This window comes from Phyllobates terribilis, unplaced genomic scaffold (genome assembly GCF_046119375.1).
Source record: "Phyllobates terribilis strain yellow unplaced genomic scaffold, ASM4611937v1 Scaffold_11__3_contigs__length_659146591, whole genome shotgun sequence".
Classification (NCBI taxonomy): Eukaryota; Metazoa; Chordata; class Amphibia; order Anura; family Dendrobatidae; genus Phyllobates; species Phyllobates terribilis.
Window position 1 is genome coordinate 435661886 of NW_027362771.1, and position 18134 is coordinate 435680019.

Genomic DNA, 18134 nt, shown 5'->3' on the forward strand with positions numbered 1-18134 from the left:
CTCTGGCTGGGGCTGGGGCCGAGGCCGGGGCCTCTGGCTGGGGCTGGGGCCGAGGCCTCTGGCTGGGGCTGGTGCCAGGGCCTCTGGCTGGGGCCGGGGCCTCTGGCTGGGGCTGGGGCCGAGGCCTCTGGCTGGGGCTGGTGCCGGGGCCTCTGGCTGGGGCCGAGGCCGGGGGCTGGGGCTGAGGCCGGGGCCTCTGGCTGGGGCTGGGGCTGAGGCCGGGGCCTCGGGCTGGGGCCAAGGTCTCGGGCTGAGGCCTCGGCCGAGGCCAGGGCTGAGGCCAGGGCCTCGGACTGGGGCCAGGGTCTCAGGCTGGGGCCTGTACTTGGCTGGGGCCTGTATCGGGCTGCGGTCGGTGCCGGGCTGTGAGCGGCGAAGCAGTGCGGCCTGCACAGGTTTCCGGTGTGCGCAGCCATCTTCCTAGAGCTGTCATCTACAGTAAAATGGCCACCGGAGCTACTGGTCCGCGCATGCACCGGCTCGGGCAGCCATTTTCCTGTAGATCACAGCTCTAGGAAGATGGCCGCGCACACCGGAAACCTGCGCAGGCCGCACACCGCTCACAGCCTGAGACCGGCCCCAGCCCCAGTACCGGCCAGGCACGGTTGCCCGCCCCAGCCGCTCACCTCTGCTGCCGCTGATGACGACGCTGCCGTCGCCGCCGCTACCACCACCGCGTTCCTGGAGGGCCCTGCGATCCCACTTTACCACCACCGCAGGTAACGTTCGGACCATAAGACGCACCCCCCATTTTCCTCCCAAATATTGGGGAAAAAAAGTGCATCTTATGGTCCGAAAAATACAGTACGTACATAAATATAAGCATAAATCTAGAATGGAAACATAAAATATCTTTGATAATACACTGTGTGCAGAATTATTAGGCAAGTGAGTATTTTAACCCTAGAACGCATACCTGGGGCCTCGCAGGCCCGCCCTGTTAATTGTTTTCTATTTTCTGCAAGATTACTTTAGTTAGAATTTTGAAACTCTAGGTATTCCTCAGGTATATAGTTGTTTGTCATTTTTGTTTGAGTTATTCCATGTTATTTGCACATGTTCCTAAAAGGCCACAGGTATGTGAAAAAGTAGATTTTTATGGTCATGCGTTCTAGGGTTAACCATATCATCATTTTTATGTAGATTTTCCAACTCCAAGCTGTGTAAACTTGAAAGCTTAGTGAATGAAGCAGATCAGGTGATGTGTATTTGTGAGGGAGGGTGAGGACTAAGGATACAACACCCTTTATCAGGGAGTGCAGAATTATTAGGCAGCTTGTTTTGCTCAGATAAAATGGGCAATAAAAAACAAAAAAACATTTAGCTGACTGAAAAGTAAAAAATTGCTACAAGTGTTATAGAGGGATGCAGCAGTCTTGAAATTGCTAAGATATTGGAGTGATCACAGAACCATCAAAGTGTTTGTGCAAATAGTCAACAGGGTCGCAAAAAATGTATTGAGAAATAAAAAGGCGTAGATTAACGGCCAAAGTTTTGAGAAGAATACAAGGTGAAGCGACCAGGAACCCATTATCCTCCAGTGTTGTCATATTCCAGAACTGCCACCTCCCTGAAGGGTCCCGAAGTACAAGGTGTTCAGTGCTCAGAGACATGGGCGAGGTAAGGGAGGCTGAAACCCAACCACCACTGAACAAGACACAGAAGATGAAACGTCAAGACTGGACCAAGAAATATCTGAAGACAGGTTTTTCAAAGGTTTGTATACTTATGAGACGCGAGTAACTCTTGTTGGACCAGACAGATGGGCCCATGGCTGGATCAGTAACAGGCACAGACCTCCACTTCAACTCAGACGCCAACAAGGTGGAGGTGGGGTACTGTTATGGGCTGGTATAATTAAAGATGAGCTAGTTGGACCCTTTCAGGTTGCAGATGGACTCAAAATAAATTTCCAAACCTACTGTTTTTTGGAAGACACTATCTTTTAGCAGTGGTTCAGGAAAAAGTCCGCATCTTTCAAGAAAACCATGATTTGTATGCAGGACAATGCTCCATTGCAAGCATCAAAGTATTATTCCACTACTTGGCTGCCAGTAAAGGCCTTAAAGATGAAAGAATAATGACATGACCGCTTCCTCACCTGACCCAAACACTATTGAGAACTTGTGGGCCCTTCTTAAACGGGACAAAAACATTACACCTCTTTAAAAAGTGTCTGGGAGGCTGTGGTTGGTGCTGCCCAAAAAGATGATTGTCAACAGATTAAGAAACTGATAGCCTCCATGGATGCAAGGCTTATGATTGAATTGTTTGGTTATTATTCTCACTCTAACAGATGAAAATATACAATTGAGATGAGAAAATTCAGTTTTCATTTAACTGTATAATAATTCAGCACACTTAGATATTCTCCTAAGAAAGACAAAACCTAACTTTTACTTTCTTAATTAGTTCATGGTTTCAGGTTTATTAACCTTTTGGATTGACCGACATCTTTGTAGAAGTTCAATAAGAAAATGAATCATAAAAAATACAAATTGCCTAACTGAGCACACAGTGAATATCAACAGTTGTAATTTATTTTCCTGCTCATTCATTTAGTGTTACTTTCTTACTCCTATTATTAGCAATGGTTTGTTTGGTGCATCAGAAATTTCTCACCTCTTTTGATTTTTTTTTTCATTCTTTATTCTTCGATCTTCCACTTCCTACAGAGGAAAAAAACTCTTTTCTCTCTGCAATCTCTATTATTTATTGTCAAATTCTCCCTGAGCTACACCTTAGCCCTGATGAAGACTAGCTGCTACTATGACTCCCACACAGACAGAAGAGGAGATCCCCTACATTTCTCTCCTATACGCATAGGCAGAAGCAGTATGGAGGACCCGCTATATCAGTACTGAGCAGTGTTGCAGTGAAAAAGAGAATTTGCTAGAAGCAGCAGCATCTCTTTATGTACATTATCTATGGGCAGCAACTGAAACCCAATTTGTCAGTGACGCTGACCCGCTTCCTTCACTGCCGCTCTGAAAAAGTATTTTACCAATAAATTGGGTGTAAGCGATCAGTGCAGGAGCCGGGGGGAGCAGGAGAGGCGTCTGAAAATTTAGGAAATGGGTATTATCTGTAGTAAGATATATAACAAAGTTTCTTATCACTGCTTGAACTATTGCTTTATGGGGAGAAAAAAATGAAACACCTACACTAAGTAAGTTGATAGTTTACTTTTTTTTTTACTTGTAAACCTGGAAAAATGCTAGTCTCATTTTACAAATAGCAGCAATTACAAGTAGACTTTTTAATAATCTTTTTTTAAACTTTCCATTTTTTATTGGCGGTAACATTATGGTCTACATTTTGTAATCTTGGTCAGTACAACAGTATGTTCTTCTAAGCAAACCAAATGAGAACCAATTAAACGACCACTTGTCTCAGCTTGTTAAAGAAAGCAGCATGTATGACACTGGAGAGATTGTACTGATTGTGCTGACAACAATTGTGTTTGTTTCTATTCTATTTTAGGGAACAGACCGTAAACATAGGAGTGTATGAATCCAGTTTGTCCAGCTTCTACAGCCATTGGGTTAGGACTTAGGAGAGAATGCAGGCGATAGAAATAATAGGGAGATACCGACAGTCCATCTACTGTGTCTAATCCCATGTAGAAGGCCGTACATATCTATGCCGGCGCCGGACATATCATTGGTGTAACCTGTGCAGCCACACAGGGGCCCAAGAGGTAAGAGGGCCACTACCACCTCAAAAGCAGGTGGAATTGTGCATTATGATGAGCCATTCGACTACATAGGGTCCATATATTGTTCTTGCACAGGGGCCTCTTCTGAATCCGCTATTGTTCCTATCTACAGTATGTCCCCGTCACACTAAGCGACGCTACAGCGATCCCGACAACGATACGACCTGTCAGGGATCGTTGCTGCGTCGCTATGTGGTCGCTGGTGAGATGTCAAACAGTCAGATCTTCCCAACGACCAGTAACGATGCGGCGACCCGTAACGATCTGTATAACGATGCACGCCTATGTGTTTCTGTGTCTGAGTCGCCAACGAGGTCGTTGGTAAGGTGTCAAACACACCGATGCATGCTACCCAGCGGGACCTCAACGATCAAAAAAATGTCCAGACCATTCCAACATGACCAGCGATCTCACAGCAGGGGCCTGGTCGCTGCTAGGTGTCAAACGTAGCGAGATCGCTGCTGAGGTCGCTGTTGCGTCACAAAACTTGTGACTCAGTAGCGATCTCGCTAGCGATCTCGCTTAGTGTGACGGGGGCTTTAGTGCTATAGTATATATATATATATATTTATCACATACATATTAATTTGAATAATTGGGTTTTGCAGGAAATACTCACATCTTAGTTTGTTGTAAAACTAAGAATGTCATTTTCTGATGAATATTTTGTCCTAGGTAAACAAGAAAAAAGAAAACTATTAAAAGAATTAGAAAGACTCAGGATACTACACTGTAGGAAACATACCTTTCCTACTTCCCCAAGTATTCTGCATTAGAACAACCTGTTCGTCAGGATTCACCACATGCTAACCTTCTGCTTTTACAGCTAAAGGAAATGCAAACTATGTGGGATCTATGCATTGACCTTGCTGGCTTGTTTACCACAGTAGATCCAGGGAAGATTTTATTCAGTATTTAGTTTAAAACACCATCTGGACAGTAATAATGCAGTACCTAAGGTCCTGGATATCGAAACCTGGGTTGTGTCTTGTTTATCAAATTAGCCACCCAGCTAGCTCATCATAAAATAACCTTATTTCCTACAGCAGATGTAAAAACAACTAATTAAAGTGAATGCACCTCTGTTTTATTACTGCAGCATTCTGTGTTTGGTGAAACACGTCTATTGTTGGTTTGTTCGAATTTAAAGTTTCAGTACAAGCAGTGAAATAAAGAAATGGGGCCGGGCTGCAAGACCCTGAACAGCAGAGAGCCAGGGTACTGCTGTGCAGAAAGGAGGAAGGAAAAAAACAATTCGGGGAGACTTTGCTATATCAGTCCTGCATCCCCATTATTCTTAGTCAGTGGTGGGGGTCCCAGAGGTTAGACCTCACTGACCATAAAGTGACTGCGTATACTGCAACATGTAGTCAACCCCTGATTGTCCCTGGCAAGTAAAGTCAGAGATCATTGCATTGTATAACATAGGCTATCATAATTATCGCAGAGGCAAGGAAAATGATAAATCAATGTATTCCGTATAGGTCACGGGATGCCCTACAAAACCCACTAAATTTGGAACCAACATTTAAAGGGAATCTGTCACCGTTTTGAGGGTTTTGAGTTATTAATATGGGCATACAGGTTGTATACTGGTGAAATTAGTCATATCTGTATGCCTCCTGGATGTGGCCTTGTTAAGTAAAAATCATCTTTTATAGCTTCGATCTTCCAGGCTCTGGGGCGCAGGCGCGGGAGGTAGAATGCGCAGGCGCGGGAGGTAGAATGCGCAGGCGCGGGAGGTAGAATGCACAGGCGCGGGAGGTAGAATCCGCAGGTGAGGGAGGTAGAATCCGCAGGTGCGGGAGGTAGGATGCGCAGGTGCGGGAGGTAGAATGCGCAGGCGCGGGAGGTAGAATGCACAGGCGCGGGAGGTAGAATGCACAGGCGCGGGAGGTAGAATGCGAAGGTGCGGGAGGTAGGATGCGCGGGAGGAAGGATGCGCAGGTGCGGGAGGTAGAATGCACAGGAGTGGGAGGTAGAATGCGCAGGTGCGGGAGGTAGGATGCGCGGGAGGTAGGATGCGCAGGTGCGGGAGGTAGAATGCACAGGAGTGGGGTGTAGAATGCGCAGGTGCAGGAGGTAGGATGCGCGGGAGGTAGGATGCGCGGGAGGTAGAATGCACAGGTGCGGGAGGTAGAATGCACAGGAGTGGAAGGTAGAATGTGCAGGTGTGGGACTTCCGGCTGCGCCCATGACATGATAGGGACACTGAATAGAAGGGGAGGAGAAAACCTGTATAATAAAGACCAGAGGCATCTTATTTTCCATGCAGCCTATGCCCCATAGTCTGGAAGCTTGAAGGTATAAATGATTTTTCTTAACAAGGCCACATTAAGGAGGCATACAGGTATGACTAATTTCACCTATATACAACCTGTTGCCCATATTATTAACTCCAAAATTTCAAAAGAGTGACAGATTCCCTTCAAGCGCAACTGTACTCACTGGATACCCTGTGGATGATTTACTGGCACTGATATCTTTCCAGAATTGCTCACAAGACACAAGGACAGAAGTGACGTTTTCTTACTGCTTTTGTTTATGTCCATCTGACAAGGATATACCTCTAGTTTCTGGTAATAATTCTGGAAGAGCTGGATACACAAGTCCCTATGAGCAGCAATCACTCACATATGACTGCAGGTTAGAAGCTCCAAACAACAGCATGACAAAAATGTGACAGCGGGCCCCCTGTGGCCCAACAACAACACACTGCAGTCTGCAGCAACCGCTCCTGCGCGTCCAGCTGCGTCAGATCTGTACAAACAGAGGTAATCAACTTTACTTCTGTCACCTTTCAGAATTCTCACAGACAGCCACAAAGTTTGGCTGCAAGTCACAGTTATGAATCCAAACTCTACATACGATTTATCTCCAGACCAAAAGACTTTATACCCAGCCAATTGTAATCTGGAAAAGAAATATTTTTAGTTAATTTCTTTTCACAGGAAATATGTTGACGTTTCACAGCAGCACAACTACTGCTTCTCTTCCCATCCCCCATAAAAACACATAATAAATAGTCAATGCAAAAAAAGAAAGAGAGAGAGCAAGTAGCAGAAACTAAAAAGGAACTGAACACAGGAAGAACATAAAAAGAAAAGAAAATGCATCAGCCCAGAGAGGGGGGAGAATACACAAAAGAGAGGAATGAAAAGAAAGGAGGGGGAAAGAGTGATTGGAAAAAAAATAGAGGAGTGAAAAAGAAAAGGATTTTGAATAGAGAACTGTACCCAGATGAATGGTGTGTACATAAAGAAAAGATTGCCTGAAAGGAAACAGCCACATGAAATAACCTCTCCTTCACAGGCACTGCCAATCAAAACGACAATGCTAATGCTTCCTTTCTTTCCTTGTTCTTCTACTTTCTGCTTTTCCAATGTGGGCCAAGGAAGAGCTGCTGAAGTGGGGGTGGGAGGCTACAACGTTAAGTAATTACCCTCCGCTTTAGTATTAATATAGGGAAAAGTTTACACAATCCGTTCTCTTTTACACAGCAATTTGGGAATTGTAAGCCAAAAACAGGAATGGGTCCAAACATGGATGGGTTAAAATTCTGCCCGGTATAGTTTCTCACTCAAGATTTTGGCTTACAAATATTATCCAAAAGGCCAATTGAAATACTGTCCAGTGAAAGTGGCCTGAGGCTGATATCATGCATTTCTATAAGCAGATATACAGCTGCAAGGTCCGGTCCAGTCTCGAGTCCATGCTCCATATATCTCATATCTGGGCCATTAATTGTGGCACATTTTCTCATGTGAAGCACACACAGGACCCAGGCATTACAAGCATCCCCAGACTATTATACCAGGTAGCAAGCTGAAAGATACCATTACGGTTTATGGAAGAAAGTCAAAGCCAGGTGCCACATGTTGCGTTATATAATTTAGAAAAGATATCTTACCAGACCAAAATCTTTAGTAAGAAATCCTAATATATTAACAAGACTCAGATGTATTGTAGACATTTCTGTGACCACATTTTTTTTAATTCATCTGAGCCAATTCTATAAGCCGCATTCAGATATATGGGACATTTCCAGATATTTCTGCACCAAATCTGTCAGATATGAATATGTGTTAGCAAAAGAGAGTATACAGACAGGACAACAGTGAATCGCAGCTGATTCTTTTTGTGAGGCAAAACATGTTTAAAAACAAGCAGCAATGCTTTAACTCAAGGAAAGAATCAGCTGTGATCCCATACTGTAATGTCTGTATACTCTTTTGCTTCCTCCCCTGCCCAGAAGATGTGGTATGATCAGACCATATACAGTCAGACACAGCCATTACACAGTACACAGCAGGGGCACATTTATAAGATTATCTCAGCACAGGAACATTTTATTTAAACACATCCAATTGTGGAAGTTATTATTATTCCCAGATCTGTTGATTAAAATGCACTTTGTTCATGAGCTAGCTCTTTAACAGAAGTCCTAATTTAATGGTATTCTCAATTCATTTGCATAAATAAGTCAATTTATAGACAAACCACTATAAAGTCAGACCTCGCAATGTTTATTAGATGCCCTAACAAAGCAAAGCTTGCGGCTGCAACTGCATCTACTGAAAAGCCCTCATACTCCTGTTCCATGGAGGTCGTACACAATAGTGTATTCTGACGAGTGCTCTATTCTAGCCCAAACAGCCCAGCTAATATAAAGAGAGTTGTTTTCATAGCTATGAAATAAATGTACGATTTATTTTGTACATTTTAGCTCCAGGAAATGATGCTAGGCAGCACAGTGACTCAGTGGTTAGCACTGCATCCTTGCAGCGTTGGGGTCCTGGGTTCAAACCTCAGCAAGGACAACATCTGTAAGGAGTTTGTATGTTCTCCCAGTGTTTGTGTGGGTTTCCTCCGGGTCCTCCGGTTTCCTCCCACACTCCAAAGACATACTGATAGGGAATGTAGATTGTGAGCCCCAATGGGGACAGTGATGATGATGTCTGTAAATTGTCTGATTTGTAAAGCGCTGCGGAATATGTTGGTGCTACATAAATAAAAAGATTATTATTATAGCTAAATTAAACAACACAAAAAACAATGGGCACTCTCATTCTGGCTACCAGGACTACATCCAGGTATGTATATATATTCCATATTTATGAAAAAAACAAAGAAACCCCCCCACAATAAACCTGCATTTTTTTATGTAAGCACACATGCATGCTACCTAAGCCCTACATAAACAATAGTAAGCCAGTGTCTTGTCTACCATACTATCTATCAGGCTCAAATGCACATTTTTCAGCAATGAAAAAATGGTGTTTTGTCCTGTAAGTTGCATGAACCCCTCTAGATCTGAAAAAATAATTTCACATATTATGGTAAGTCTATTGGGAAAATTGAGGCCTCACCACAAAAGCTGAAATGGAGGCAGAAATGTTTCAGCATCAAGGCATTGTGCGGTGAAGACGGCACTTTGTACTGTCTTTAACCAATTTGAAACAGTATGCAGTCATAAGGAAAACTAAGTACACCCTCTTTGAATTCTATAGCTTTATGTATCAGGAAATAATTTTAAAAAAAAATCCGGTCATTAGAATATTTTCATCTGAGGTTGTACTTACCTAATTTTACGACCTTCGATGTCCGGGGTTTTGGTTTTCTGTCCAGATACATGAGGCTATAGAATTTAGAATGTACGTAGTTTTTCTCATGACTGTATATGAGCAGCAGATGTTGCCGTTTTGGATTTATGTTGGGCTAGCTTAGTCAAAGCTTATTAATCTTTAAAACTCTTCACAAAAGCCCACAGATGACCAGACCAATAATACATCTTTCCAACAAGATGTAAAGTATTTTCCCGTTGAATGTGCTTTGTACAGGCCCTCTATTCTGAACAATAGAAAGGTGCGTCAGGTGCAGCTCTATCTTTCTTTATCACATGGAAAAATAGTTAGCTGTCCAATTACTCAGTGTCTTCTTCCCTACAATCAGTGTAACCCTTTTATGACCATCACAATAACTGCAGCATGGTTTCCCCTGAGGTTTTCTCGACATACGGAAGATAATCATACTTACTTGCTAAACATGGGAGTTCTGACTTCAGGCACCAACTGCTGTACAGACTTCACGACTGATCTCTCTAAATGGAAAAGTGACATATTGCCTTAATTCATTTGTAAATCCTAATGTTTTTTAAACACATTTTATAATTGGCAATAATAAAACATATGAAGAATATAGCTAGGAGGAACAAAAATAAATTACAATTTTATATTTAAAGGGAATCGGTCAGTAATATCAACCTCCCCCTCCTGTATGGGCATGCAGGCCTTTGAAATGTAAATTCATCAACACTTTTACATCTTTTATCTGCTGCTGCATTCCTGAGAAATTCCTGAGAAATTAAGAGTTTCAGACCCCCCCCCCCATCTGATATTAATTACCTATACTGCAGAGGGGTGATCAATGTTAGTCCCAGACAACTCCTAATGTGTATGGAGAGGGGGTTAAATTCTACAATACTTTAGCCATCCCTGTATGTTGATAACAGATGCCGGGTACCATAGCAGTACTTTTAGAAGTTGGCAGTAAAAAAAAAAAATTCTATAAAACTCAAATATGAATATTAAAGAATAATTATCATTATTATCCATTTCAATTGATCAGTTGTACCATGTGAATACAAGAACCTTACTAATCAATTGTAAATGGGGAACATGGCCTCTTTCTCATCATCTGTTAGCTTACAGTTCCCCTTCGCCAGTCTGTAAGCTTCTGGTAATTGTTCATAAACCTCATTAGTACAAGTTTAGATAGGAATCAGTAATTAAAACTTATGATATTCCTATTCCACGTCAGCCCATAAAAGCAGCACGCAATGTAAACCCCAAAAAATTCAGGAGTTAGAGCCTCGAACCGTTACCCGTTGTATGTTTCTCTGAAACGTTCACATGTGAGAGGATAAGGGAACAGGAAAGATAAATTTAGAACTCAAACCAATCCATCATTCTGTGTACTTATTTCCTTCTCAAAGGAAATCATCAAGAAACAACCAACATTTTTTTTCTTCAAGATAATCTACACATTTCCTACTATTTAAAAGCGAGCCAATTCTTTGTGCGCGACTCAGAACTTCATTTCTAGAGAAGTCAGATTGGATCTCACCCAAGTAAATTGTACAATATTATCAAAATGGCTACAATGTGCGCTGCAATATAAAAGTGCTACTGAAAATGCTTTGTATGCAGTCAACTTTTACTTTACTACACAGGAATATAGGTTATCAATCCCATAACAGAATGAAATATACAATGTCTGATGGAAAATACTGAAATGTCTGCTTACTAATTGTGGTTCTCAAAAGGTGTTTAGCGAACAAATGTTCCGTTAATATAATGAAAAGTTGGACACAAAGATGCACGGCTGGCTGTAGTACCGTTATAACGCTGTGCCCCATGTGTATCCATCACATAAAATTCCAAATGAACGACAATGATAAAAAGAAGGCGCTCCTAGTGCGGATCAATGGGGCTAGATAGTAGGTAAGGTGAGTGATCACTCACCTGAAGGTGTTGTGCAGCGTCAGGCACAACACTGAACAACACAAGATGATTCTCTCCCGCCGCTTCAGCTACGCCCGCTGGATCTCGGATGGAAATGGTCCGGGATCGAATTAATGGCACAATAAAAAAAAAACCTTCCTGGGCTACAACCAGCGCTGCCAAATAATGGCGATTCCAAAGGATATAATTAACTTCTTTAATGGAACAACACTTTTTCGGAGCTGGTCCAGATCCTTCCTCAGGTATATACAAACAGGAAAAGTCAGATGACCTATATAGCACTCACCAGTAATGCCAATAGCCAAAGCAAATGGAATGACATACAATAAAAACATAATAAAATCATAATACAATTAATTAAATCAATGTGTAATATAAAAAGTATGATTTATAAAAGTTGTTATATAGTATTTCACTGAATGCCTAGTATGCAGTTCTGAGAAAACGATGTCCGGGGAGTTCCCATCAAATTAACCCTTCACTGGATAGCGTTTTCTATGCATTCATTGAGGCCCTCAGGTGTTAAGGTCGATAATTTGAAAATTGGATTGGTGAACGTTATAAAGATCACCTGACATTTCCTATTTGTATATACCTGAGGAAGGAGCTGGAGCAGATACGAAACGCATAGAAGTTTATTATATCCTTTGAAATCGCCATTATTTGGCAGCGCTGGTTGTAGCCCAGGAAGCTTTTTTTCTATTTTGCCATCAATTGAATGACAAGACATTAACATTAAAATGGATATTGGTAAATTGAAAAACTTTTAATACAAAGAATAACATTAATTAGCCTAAACCGAAACACCCTTTTTAGTGTGAAACTTTATAAAATTAGAAAATTTTAGTTATGCTTAAGTTAGAGCTGATCATCAAACCCTGAAAATTCTAATAAAGTCCTAAAAATTAAGTTATTTTGGAGGACTGAAGGGGAGAGACTCACTCATGGTAATGTGCATTTACACAGACTGACTGGCGGCATGACACGACCGCCAATAGGTAAACCTTTACCAATTGGCGGTCATTTAAGTGCTTTCTTACACAGGCAGACTAGCGTAAATGATGCGCACTGAGCGTTCGATACGAGATCGCTCAGTGCCCATAGCCTGCCATTGTTCTTGGCAGCGCAAGTCCTGTTTATACAAGAAGACGATGTTACGCTGAGAACAATGATCCTGTGTATTTGCAAAAGATCATTTCATCCAATGAACGAGCGTTTTGCACTGGTGATCAGCAGCCTATTTCCACTGCAAGGGAATTGTGAAACGAGTTTTTAACAATGCTCGATCTCGATTATCTTACAGTGTAAATGGCCCTTTACTTCTTCTGAAACATGACAACTCATTGGCCTTCATGAGTGGTACCAGGATTTCCCCCATCCTCTGTATAAATACTTTTCCCCATTGGATGTTACATTTCTTTGGATAATAAGGCAGATTAATGGGCATGTCACAGTTGAGCAAGCCACAGACCTTCTTTCTGCATTTCACCTTTTACTCTAAATTAAAATGTAACCTTTCATACGTTACATATGATGTGACCTTTTATACATCACTATGCTATTTTGAAATTGCTTCAAAATTTTTTCACCCATTCATATACATAACAGATACAAATGTGACCTAAAAGCGTCCACAATTCATTGGTTTCTGGTAACAAAAAAACAGCAAGCTTTGGCTTCAGATGTGAAAAAGGATGAAATATCACTAAATTGGCAAAACAAAATAATTTCAAAACAATTAGCCTTTTACTTTTTCTTGCAAAGCTATTTACAAAATAATTCTCCATTATAGATGATACAATTTAAAGAGAAGAAACTTCAGCTTGTACCTGTAAAATAAGGGGAGGCTCTATTCAGAACTACCCCATTTGCTACCATATTATATAGTTAATAAAAAAAATGTTATTTTAGTTGCTAGCAAATTTTTAAATATCTAGAGGGAAGGACACAGCATCAAAATACTGTACTGTATGTACCATGAAAACTGAGAATAATTTATTCTAGCTCCCACTAAAATTAACATAAAACTGTAGAAATTATTTAATGAATGAATCTCAGAAAAGAACATGACCTATCACAAAAAAACTCTCAGCACAAAGTGGATAGCGTATCATCTTTACCCTGTATGACCCATTGCTATCACGCCTGTATAACTTTAGGACAAGTACAATGTACAGGCAACTTGTTGCCATTCTGGAGCTCCACCGCTGAGCGCAGAGAGCAAGATGAAAGTCTCTGCTAATTACATGTTTACTAACCCTCAGAAACCTTTTAATTTCCATTAAAAGGAATAAATACAGTCGCTGTTGTTTTAAACAGTGCTTAGATTTATTTGAAGGCCTAAAGAGGAGGAAACAATTACTGCATTTAGAGGAAGACCCTTTACAAAGTTTACAAGGCAACAATATAGGAATGACGACGCTATAGTAATCTGTTCAGCATTATATCCGGACATCTTTCTGATCGCTCTGTGTGGACATTGGAACATTCTCACAGATAACGAGACCATCCTTATTTTACTGACATAACTGGGGTTGGGGGGGGATAATGAGCTTAATGGGCAAGAACCCTGGTGAGTAGTGTACATGTCTAGCATTACATTTATTGTTTGCACCATTTTTTGTGGCTCAATGATTAATAGGTTGTCACTTAGGGAAGTGGCTTAGAAGAATGGGTGTGACTAAAATCATAAGATTGGAGCAAATTATTGGCACAAAGCAAGGGAAAACCAATAAGTGGTGTAAAGTTAGTATTTAAAATGTGCAAAATGTTATGCACACGCCCGGGCTAAGCGGCGTGTGCGTGTGATTGGTAGTGATTCCACTGGACCGTGCCGGAGAGTGAATGCCTGGAGGGGCGTGACTAAGTATTCACCCGATCCGACCAGGGTCGCACGACGGCATACGACGCCAGTGCACCAAGGAGGAACCGAACAGAGGGACCAGGTGCTACTCCAGGACAGACCCCGGACACGGCTGTTGACCCACACAGGGAAATACAGGAACAGGCTGGTAGGCTGGCACACAGACTGGTGGGTATAGGCAGGCACGACTGGTATGCAGGCAGGCGGGTATGCAGGCAGGGGGGTAAAGGCAAGCACAGCTAGAGTGCAGACAGGGAGGCACTAGCAGGTAGGAACACAGGCGGGATAGGACCCAGTACACACCGGGACTCAGGAACAATACAGGCAGAGGGTTACAGGCGCGGGTCTGGGAATACGGCCCCCAGAGAGGCGGGACGAACAGGCAAGGAGCGTGTTCAGACAGGACAGACCAGACACAGGAGCGGGTCTAGGAAATCGGCCACTAGAAGGCAGAACGAACAGGCAAGGAGCGTGTTCAGACAGGACAGACCAGACACAGGAGCGGGTCTAGGAAAACGGCCACTAAAAGGCGGAACGAACAGGCAAGGAGCGTGTTCAGACAGGACAGACCAGACACAGGAGCGGGTCTAGGAAATCGGCCACTAGAAGGCGAGAGGAACAGGCTAGGAGCGAGTACAGACAGGTCAGACAAGATACAGGAACGGGTCTAGGTAATCGGCCCCTAGAAGGCAGGAGGAACAGGCTAGGAGCGTGTTCAGACAGGACAGACAAGAGAACACAGAAAGGACTCAGTTCAGACACGGGAGCTGATACCGCAAAGCAGGAGACATACAGGACTCAGTTCAGACACGGGAACTGATACAAAAAGCAGGAGACAAGAGACGGGACCTGGCACCTTCAGAGTGCAAGCACACACTGAAGGAAAACACTATGCTCAGGCAGGGATAGAAGGGAGCTGCTGAGCTATATACCAAGTGACAGACAGCAATAGGCTGAGGACGCACAAGGGGTGTGACCCACAGCAGGTACAAAAGGCAGGAAGTGATCGGGCGCCGCCCTTAAGCAGCAGAAACAGACACAAACAGACAGCATGGAGGGAAGCCAGAGAGACATTCTGGACAGGAGATCAAGTGCGCCCTCTTGCACAGTGGGAGATGGACCACCATGCAAGGACGCCGCCAGGTATGTTACAGTACCTCCCCCCTTACGCCCCCTCTTCTTCAGGCCTGCCAGAATCTTCCGCAGGGAATTCGAGGGCCAGTCGTTCACTGGGTTGGAGGGGGACAGAGACTTAAGGGTAATCTCTGCTTCGAGGTACATCTTGTCAAGCTCACAGGAAGAAATAGACGGGTTATCAGGTACATAATGAGGAAAAGTCACTGTCTCTTTGTTATCTGGTGGTATCCCGGAGGATTCAGGAAACAACTGGAGGTCCTCCGCCGGGTCAGAAGAGTGCAGAGGCTCAGAGAAAACAACTGCTTCAGAGTACACTAGGTCGGACTCACTGGAGGAAGCAGGCGAGGTATCGGGTACCGAGTATAGGAAAGTCTCTGTCCATTCACCACCAGGTGGCACCCCGAAGGGTTCTGGAGACAGCTGGCGGTCCTCCGCCTGGTCAGAGGGGTGTAGAGACTCACGGGTAACCTCTGCTTCAGAGTACACTAGGTCGGACTCACTGGAGGAAGCAGGCGAGGTATCGGGTACCGAGTATAGGAAAGTCTCTGTCCATTCACCACCAGGTGGCACCCCGAAGGGTTCTGGAGACAGCTGGCGGTCCTCCGCCTGGTCAGAGGGGTGTAGAGACTCACGGGTAACCTCTGCTTCAGAGTACACTAGGTCGGACTCACTGGACGAAGCAAGCGAGGTATCAGATCCAGGATATAGGAAAGTCTCTGTCCATTCACCACCAGGTGGCACCCCGAAGGATTCTGAACACAACTGGAGGTCCTCCGCCTGGTCGGAGGGGTGTAGAGACTCAGGAGTAACCTCTGCTTCGGAGTACACTAAGTTGGACTCACTGGACGAAGCGAGCGAGGTATCAGGTACAGAGTATAGGAGAGTCTCTGTCCTTTCGCTACCAGGTAGCACCCCGAAGGGTTCAGGAGACAACTGGAGATCCTCCGCCTGGTCGGAGGGGTGTAGAGACTCGGAGGTAACTACCACTTTGGGGTACCCATTGTCAGGCTCACAGGACGAAGCGGACAAAGTATTGAGTACCGGGTGTAGAGAAGTCTCTCTCCATTTGTCATCGAGTGGTATCCCGGAGGGTTCAGGAGGCAACAGGGGATCCTCCGCCAGGTAGTAGAGGTGCACAGACTCTGAGGTAACCACAGCTTTGGAGCATCCTTGGACATGCACACCGGTTAAAGAGAAAGAAGCATCTGATGCCGGGTGCAGGAAGTTCTCCTGTGTGGAGTCTGGATGGGCAGAAGTCTCTTCGGCCAGGAGAACTGGTGCACTACCCACGCACATTACCCATTGGGGTTTCTCCGGGATACAGGGAGATGAAGCTTCAGTAGGGACTTCAAGGTTGGGGTCAGGAGGTCTCAGGGAGGACAGACCCTGGCGTGACGGCTTGCCTCTAAGTCTAGCACGTCTGGGCTGCCTCTTGAGGTTGAGAGAAGTATTCCGGAAAGCGTAGTCACCCTGTGAGGATTCTGGGTGGGCAGTAGTCTCATTGGGCTGGAGGACTATTGCGCTACCCACACACATTACCCGTCGGGGCTGCTCCGGGATATTGGGAAGTGAAGCTTCAGCAGGGGCTTCAGAGTTAGGGTCCTCGAAGACCATACGAAAGGCCACCAGGAAGGCCTGCAGGTCAAGGATGACAGGATCCCATGCTTCCCATAGGGGGGTGACCCATTTCAAGGCATCACCCGCTAGGTAGTCAATCATAAAGGCCACTTTAGCCCAATCGGAAGGAAAATAGAGAGGGTAGGCCTTAAAGTGTAACATGCATTGCTCCACAAATGCACGACACTGTCTTGGATCCCCATAGTAACGTGGCGGATCCGCAGGAACGAGGGCTGATAGATCCATCTGGACGGGTGCGTAATTCGCCTGGAACTCAGCTAAAGGGGGAAAAAAAAATTATTTTATTTTAATGCATGTATTCGCTGGAAAAACTTCTCAAAGAGCGAAGGCCGTGGGGCTCAACGGGAACCATGGCCTGAGCATGCTGTTATGCACACGCCCGGGCTAAGCGGCGTGTGCGTGTGATTGGTAGTGATTCCACTGGACCGTGCCGGAGAGTGAATGCCTGGAGGGGCGTGACTAAGTATTCACCCGATCCGACCAGGGTCGCACGACGGCATACGACGCCAGTGCACCAAGGAGGAACCGAACAGAGGGACCAGGTGCTACTCCAGGACAGACCCCGGACACGGCTGTTGACCCACACAGGGAAATACAGGAACAGGCTGGTAGGCTGGCACACAGACTGGAGGGTATAGGCAGGCACGACTGGTATGCAGGCAGGCGGGTATGCAGGCAGGGGGGTAAAGGCAAGCACAGCTAGAGTGCAGACAGGGAGGCACTAGCAGGTAGGAACACAGGCGGGATAGGACTCAGTACACACCGGGACTCAGGAACAATACAGGCAGAGGGTTACAGGCGCGGGTCTGGGAATACGGCCCCCAGAGAGGCGGGACGAACAGGCAAGGAGCGTGTTCAGACAGGACAGACCAGACACAGGAGCGGGTCTAGGAAATCGGCCACTAGAAGGCAGAACGAACAGGCAAGGAGCGTGTTCAGACAGGACAGACCAGACACAGGAGCGGGTCTAGGAAAACGGCCACTAAAAGGCGGAACGAACAGGCAAGGAGCGTGTTCAGACAGGACAGACCAGACACAGGAGCGGGTCTAGGAAATCGGCCACTAGAAGGCGAGAGGAACAGGCTAGGAGCGAGTACAGACAGGTCAGACAAGATACAGGAACGGGTCTAGGTAATCGGCCCCTAGAAGGCAGGAGGAACAGGCTAGGAGCGTGTTCAGACAGGACAGACAAGAGAACACAGAAAGGACTCAGTTCAGACACGGGAGCTGATACCGCAAAGCAGGAGACATACAG

At 44.7% G+C, this 18134-nt stretch overlaps 1 protein-coding gene across 3 annotated transcripts in view; it reads right to left on the reverse strand.

Annotated features, from left to right (window-relative positions):
* ZNF710 (zinc finger protein 710) overlaps positions 1-18134 on the reverse strand; it is an 81322-nt gene that overhangs the window by 53240 nt on the left and 9948 nt on the right. The window contains exons 2-3 of one of the 3 annotated variants that reach the window (XM_073653216.1): positions 9755-9818; positions 4338-4389 (exon numbers count right to left, since the gene is read on the reverse strand). The exons of 1 other annotated variant lie outside the window; for it this stretch is intronic. The gene's annotated coding sequence lies outside the window, so the exon portion shown is untranslated. The remainder of the gene's footprint in view (positions 1-4337; positions 4390-9754; positions 9819-18134) is intronic. One more of the 3 variants, XM_073653215.1, reaches the window with a different exon arrangement.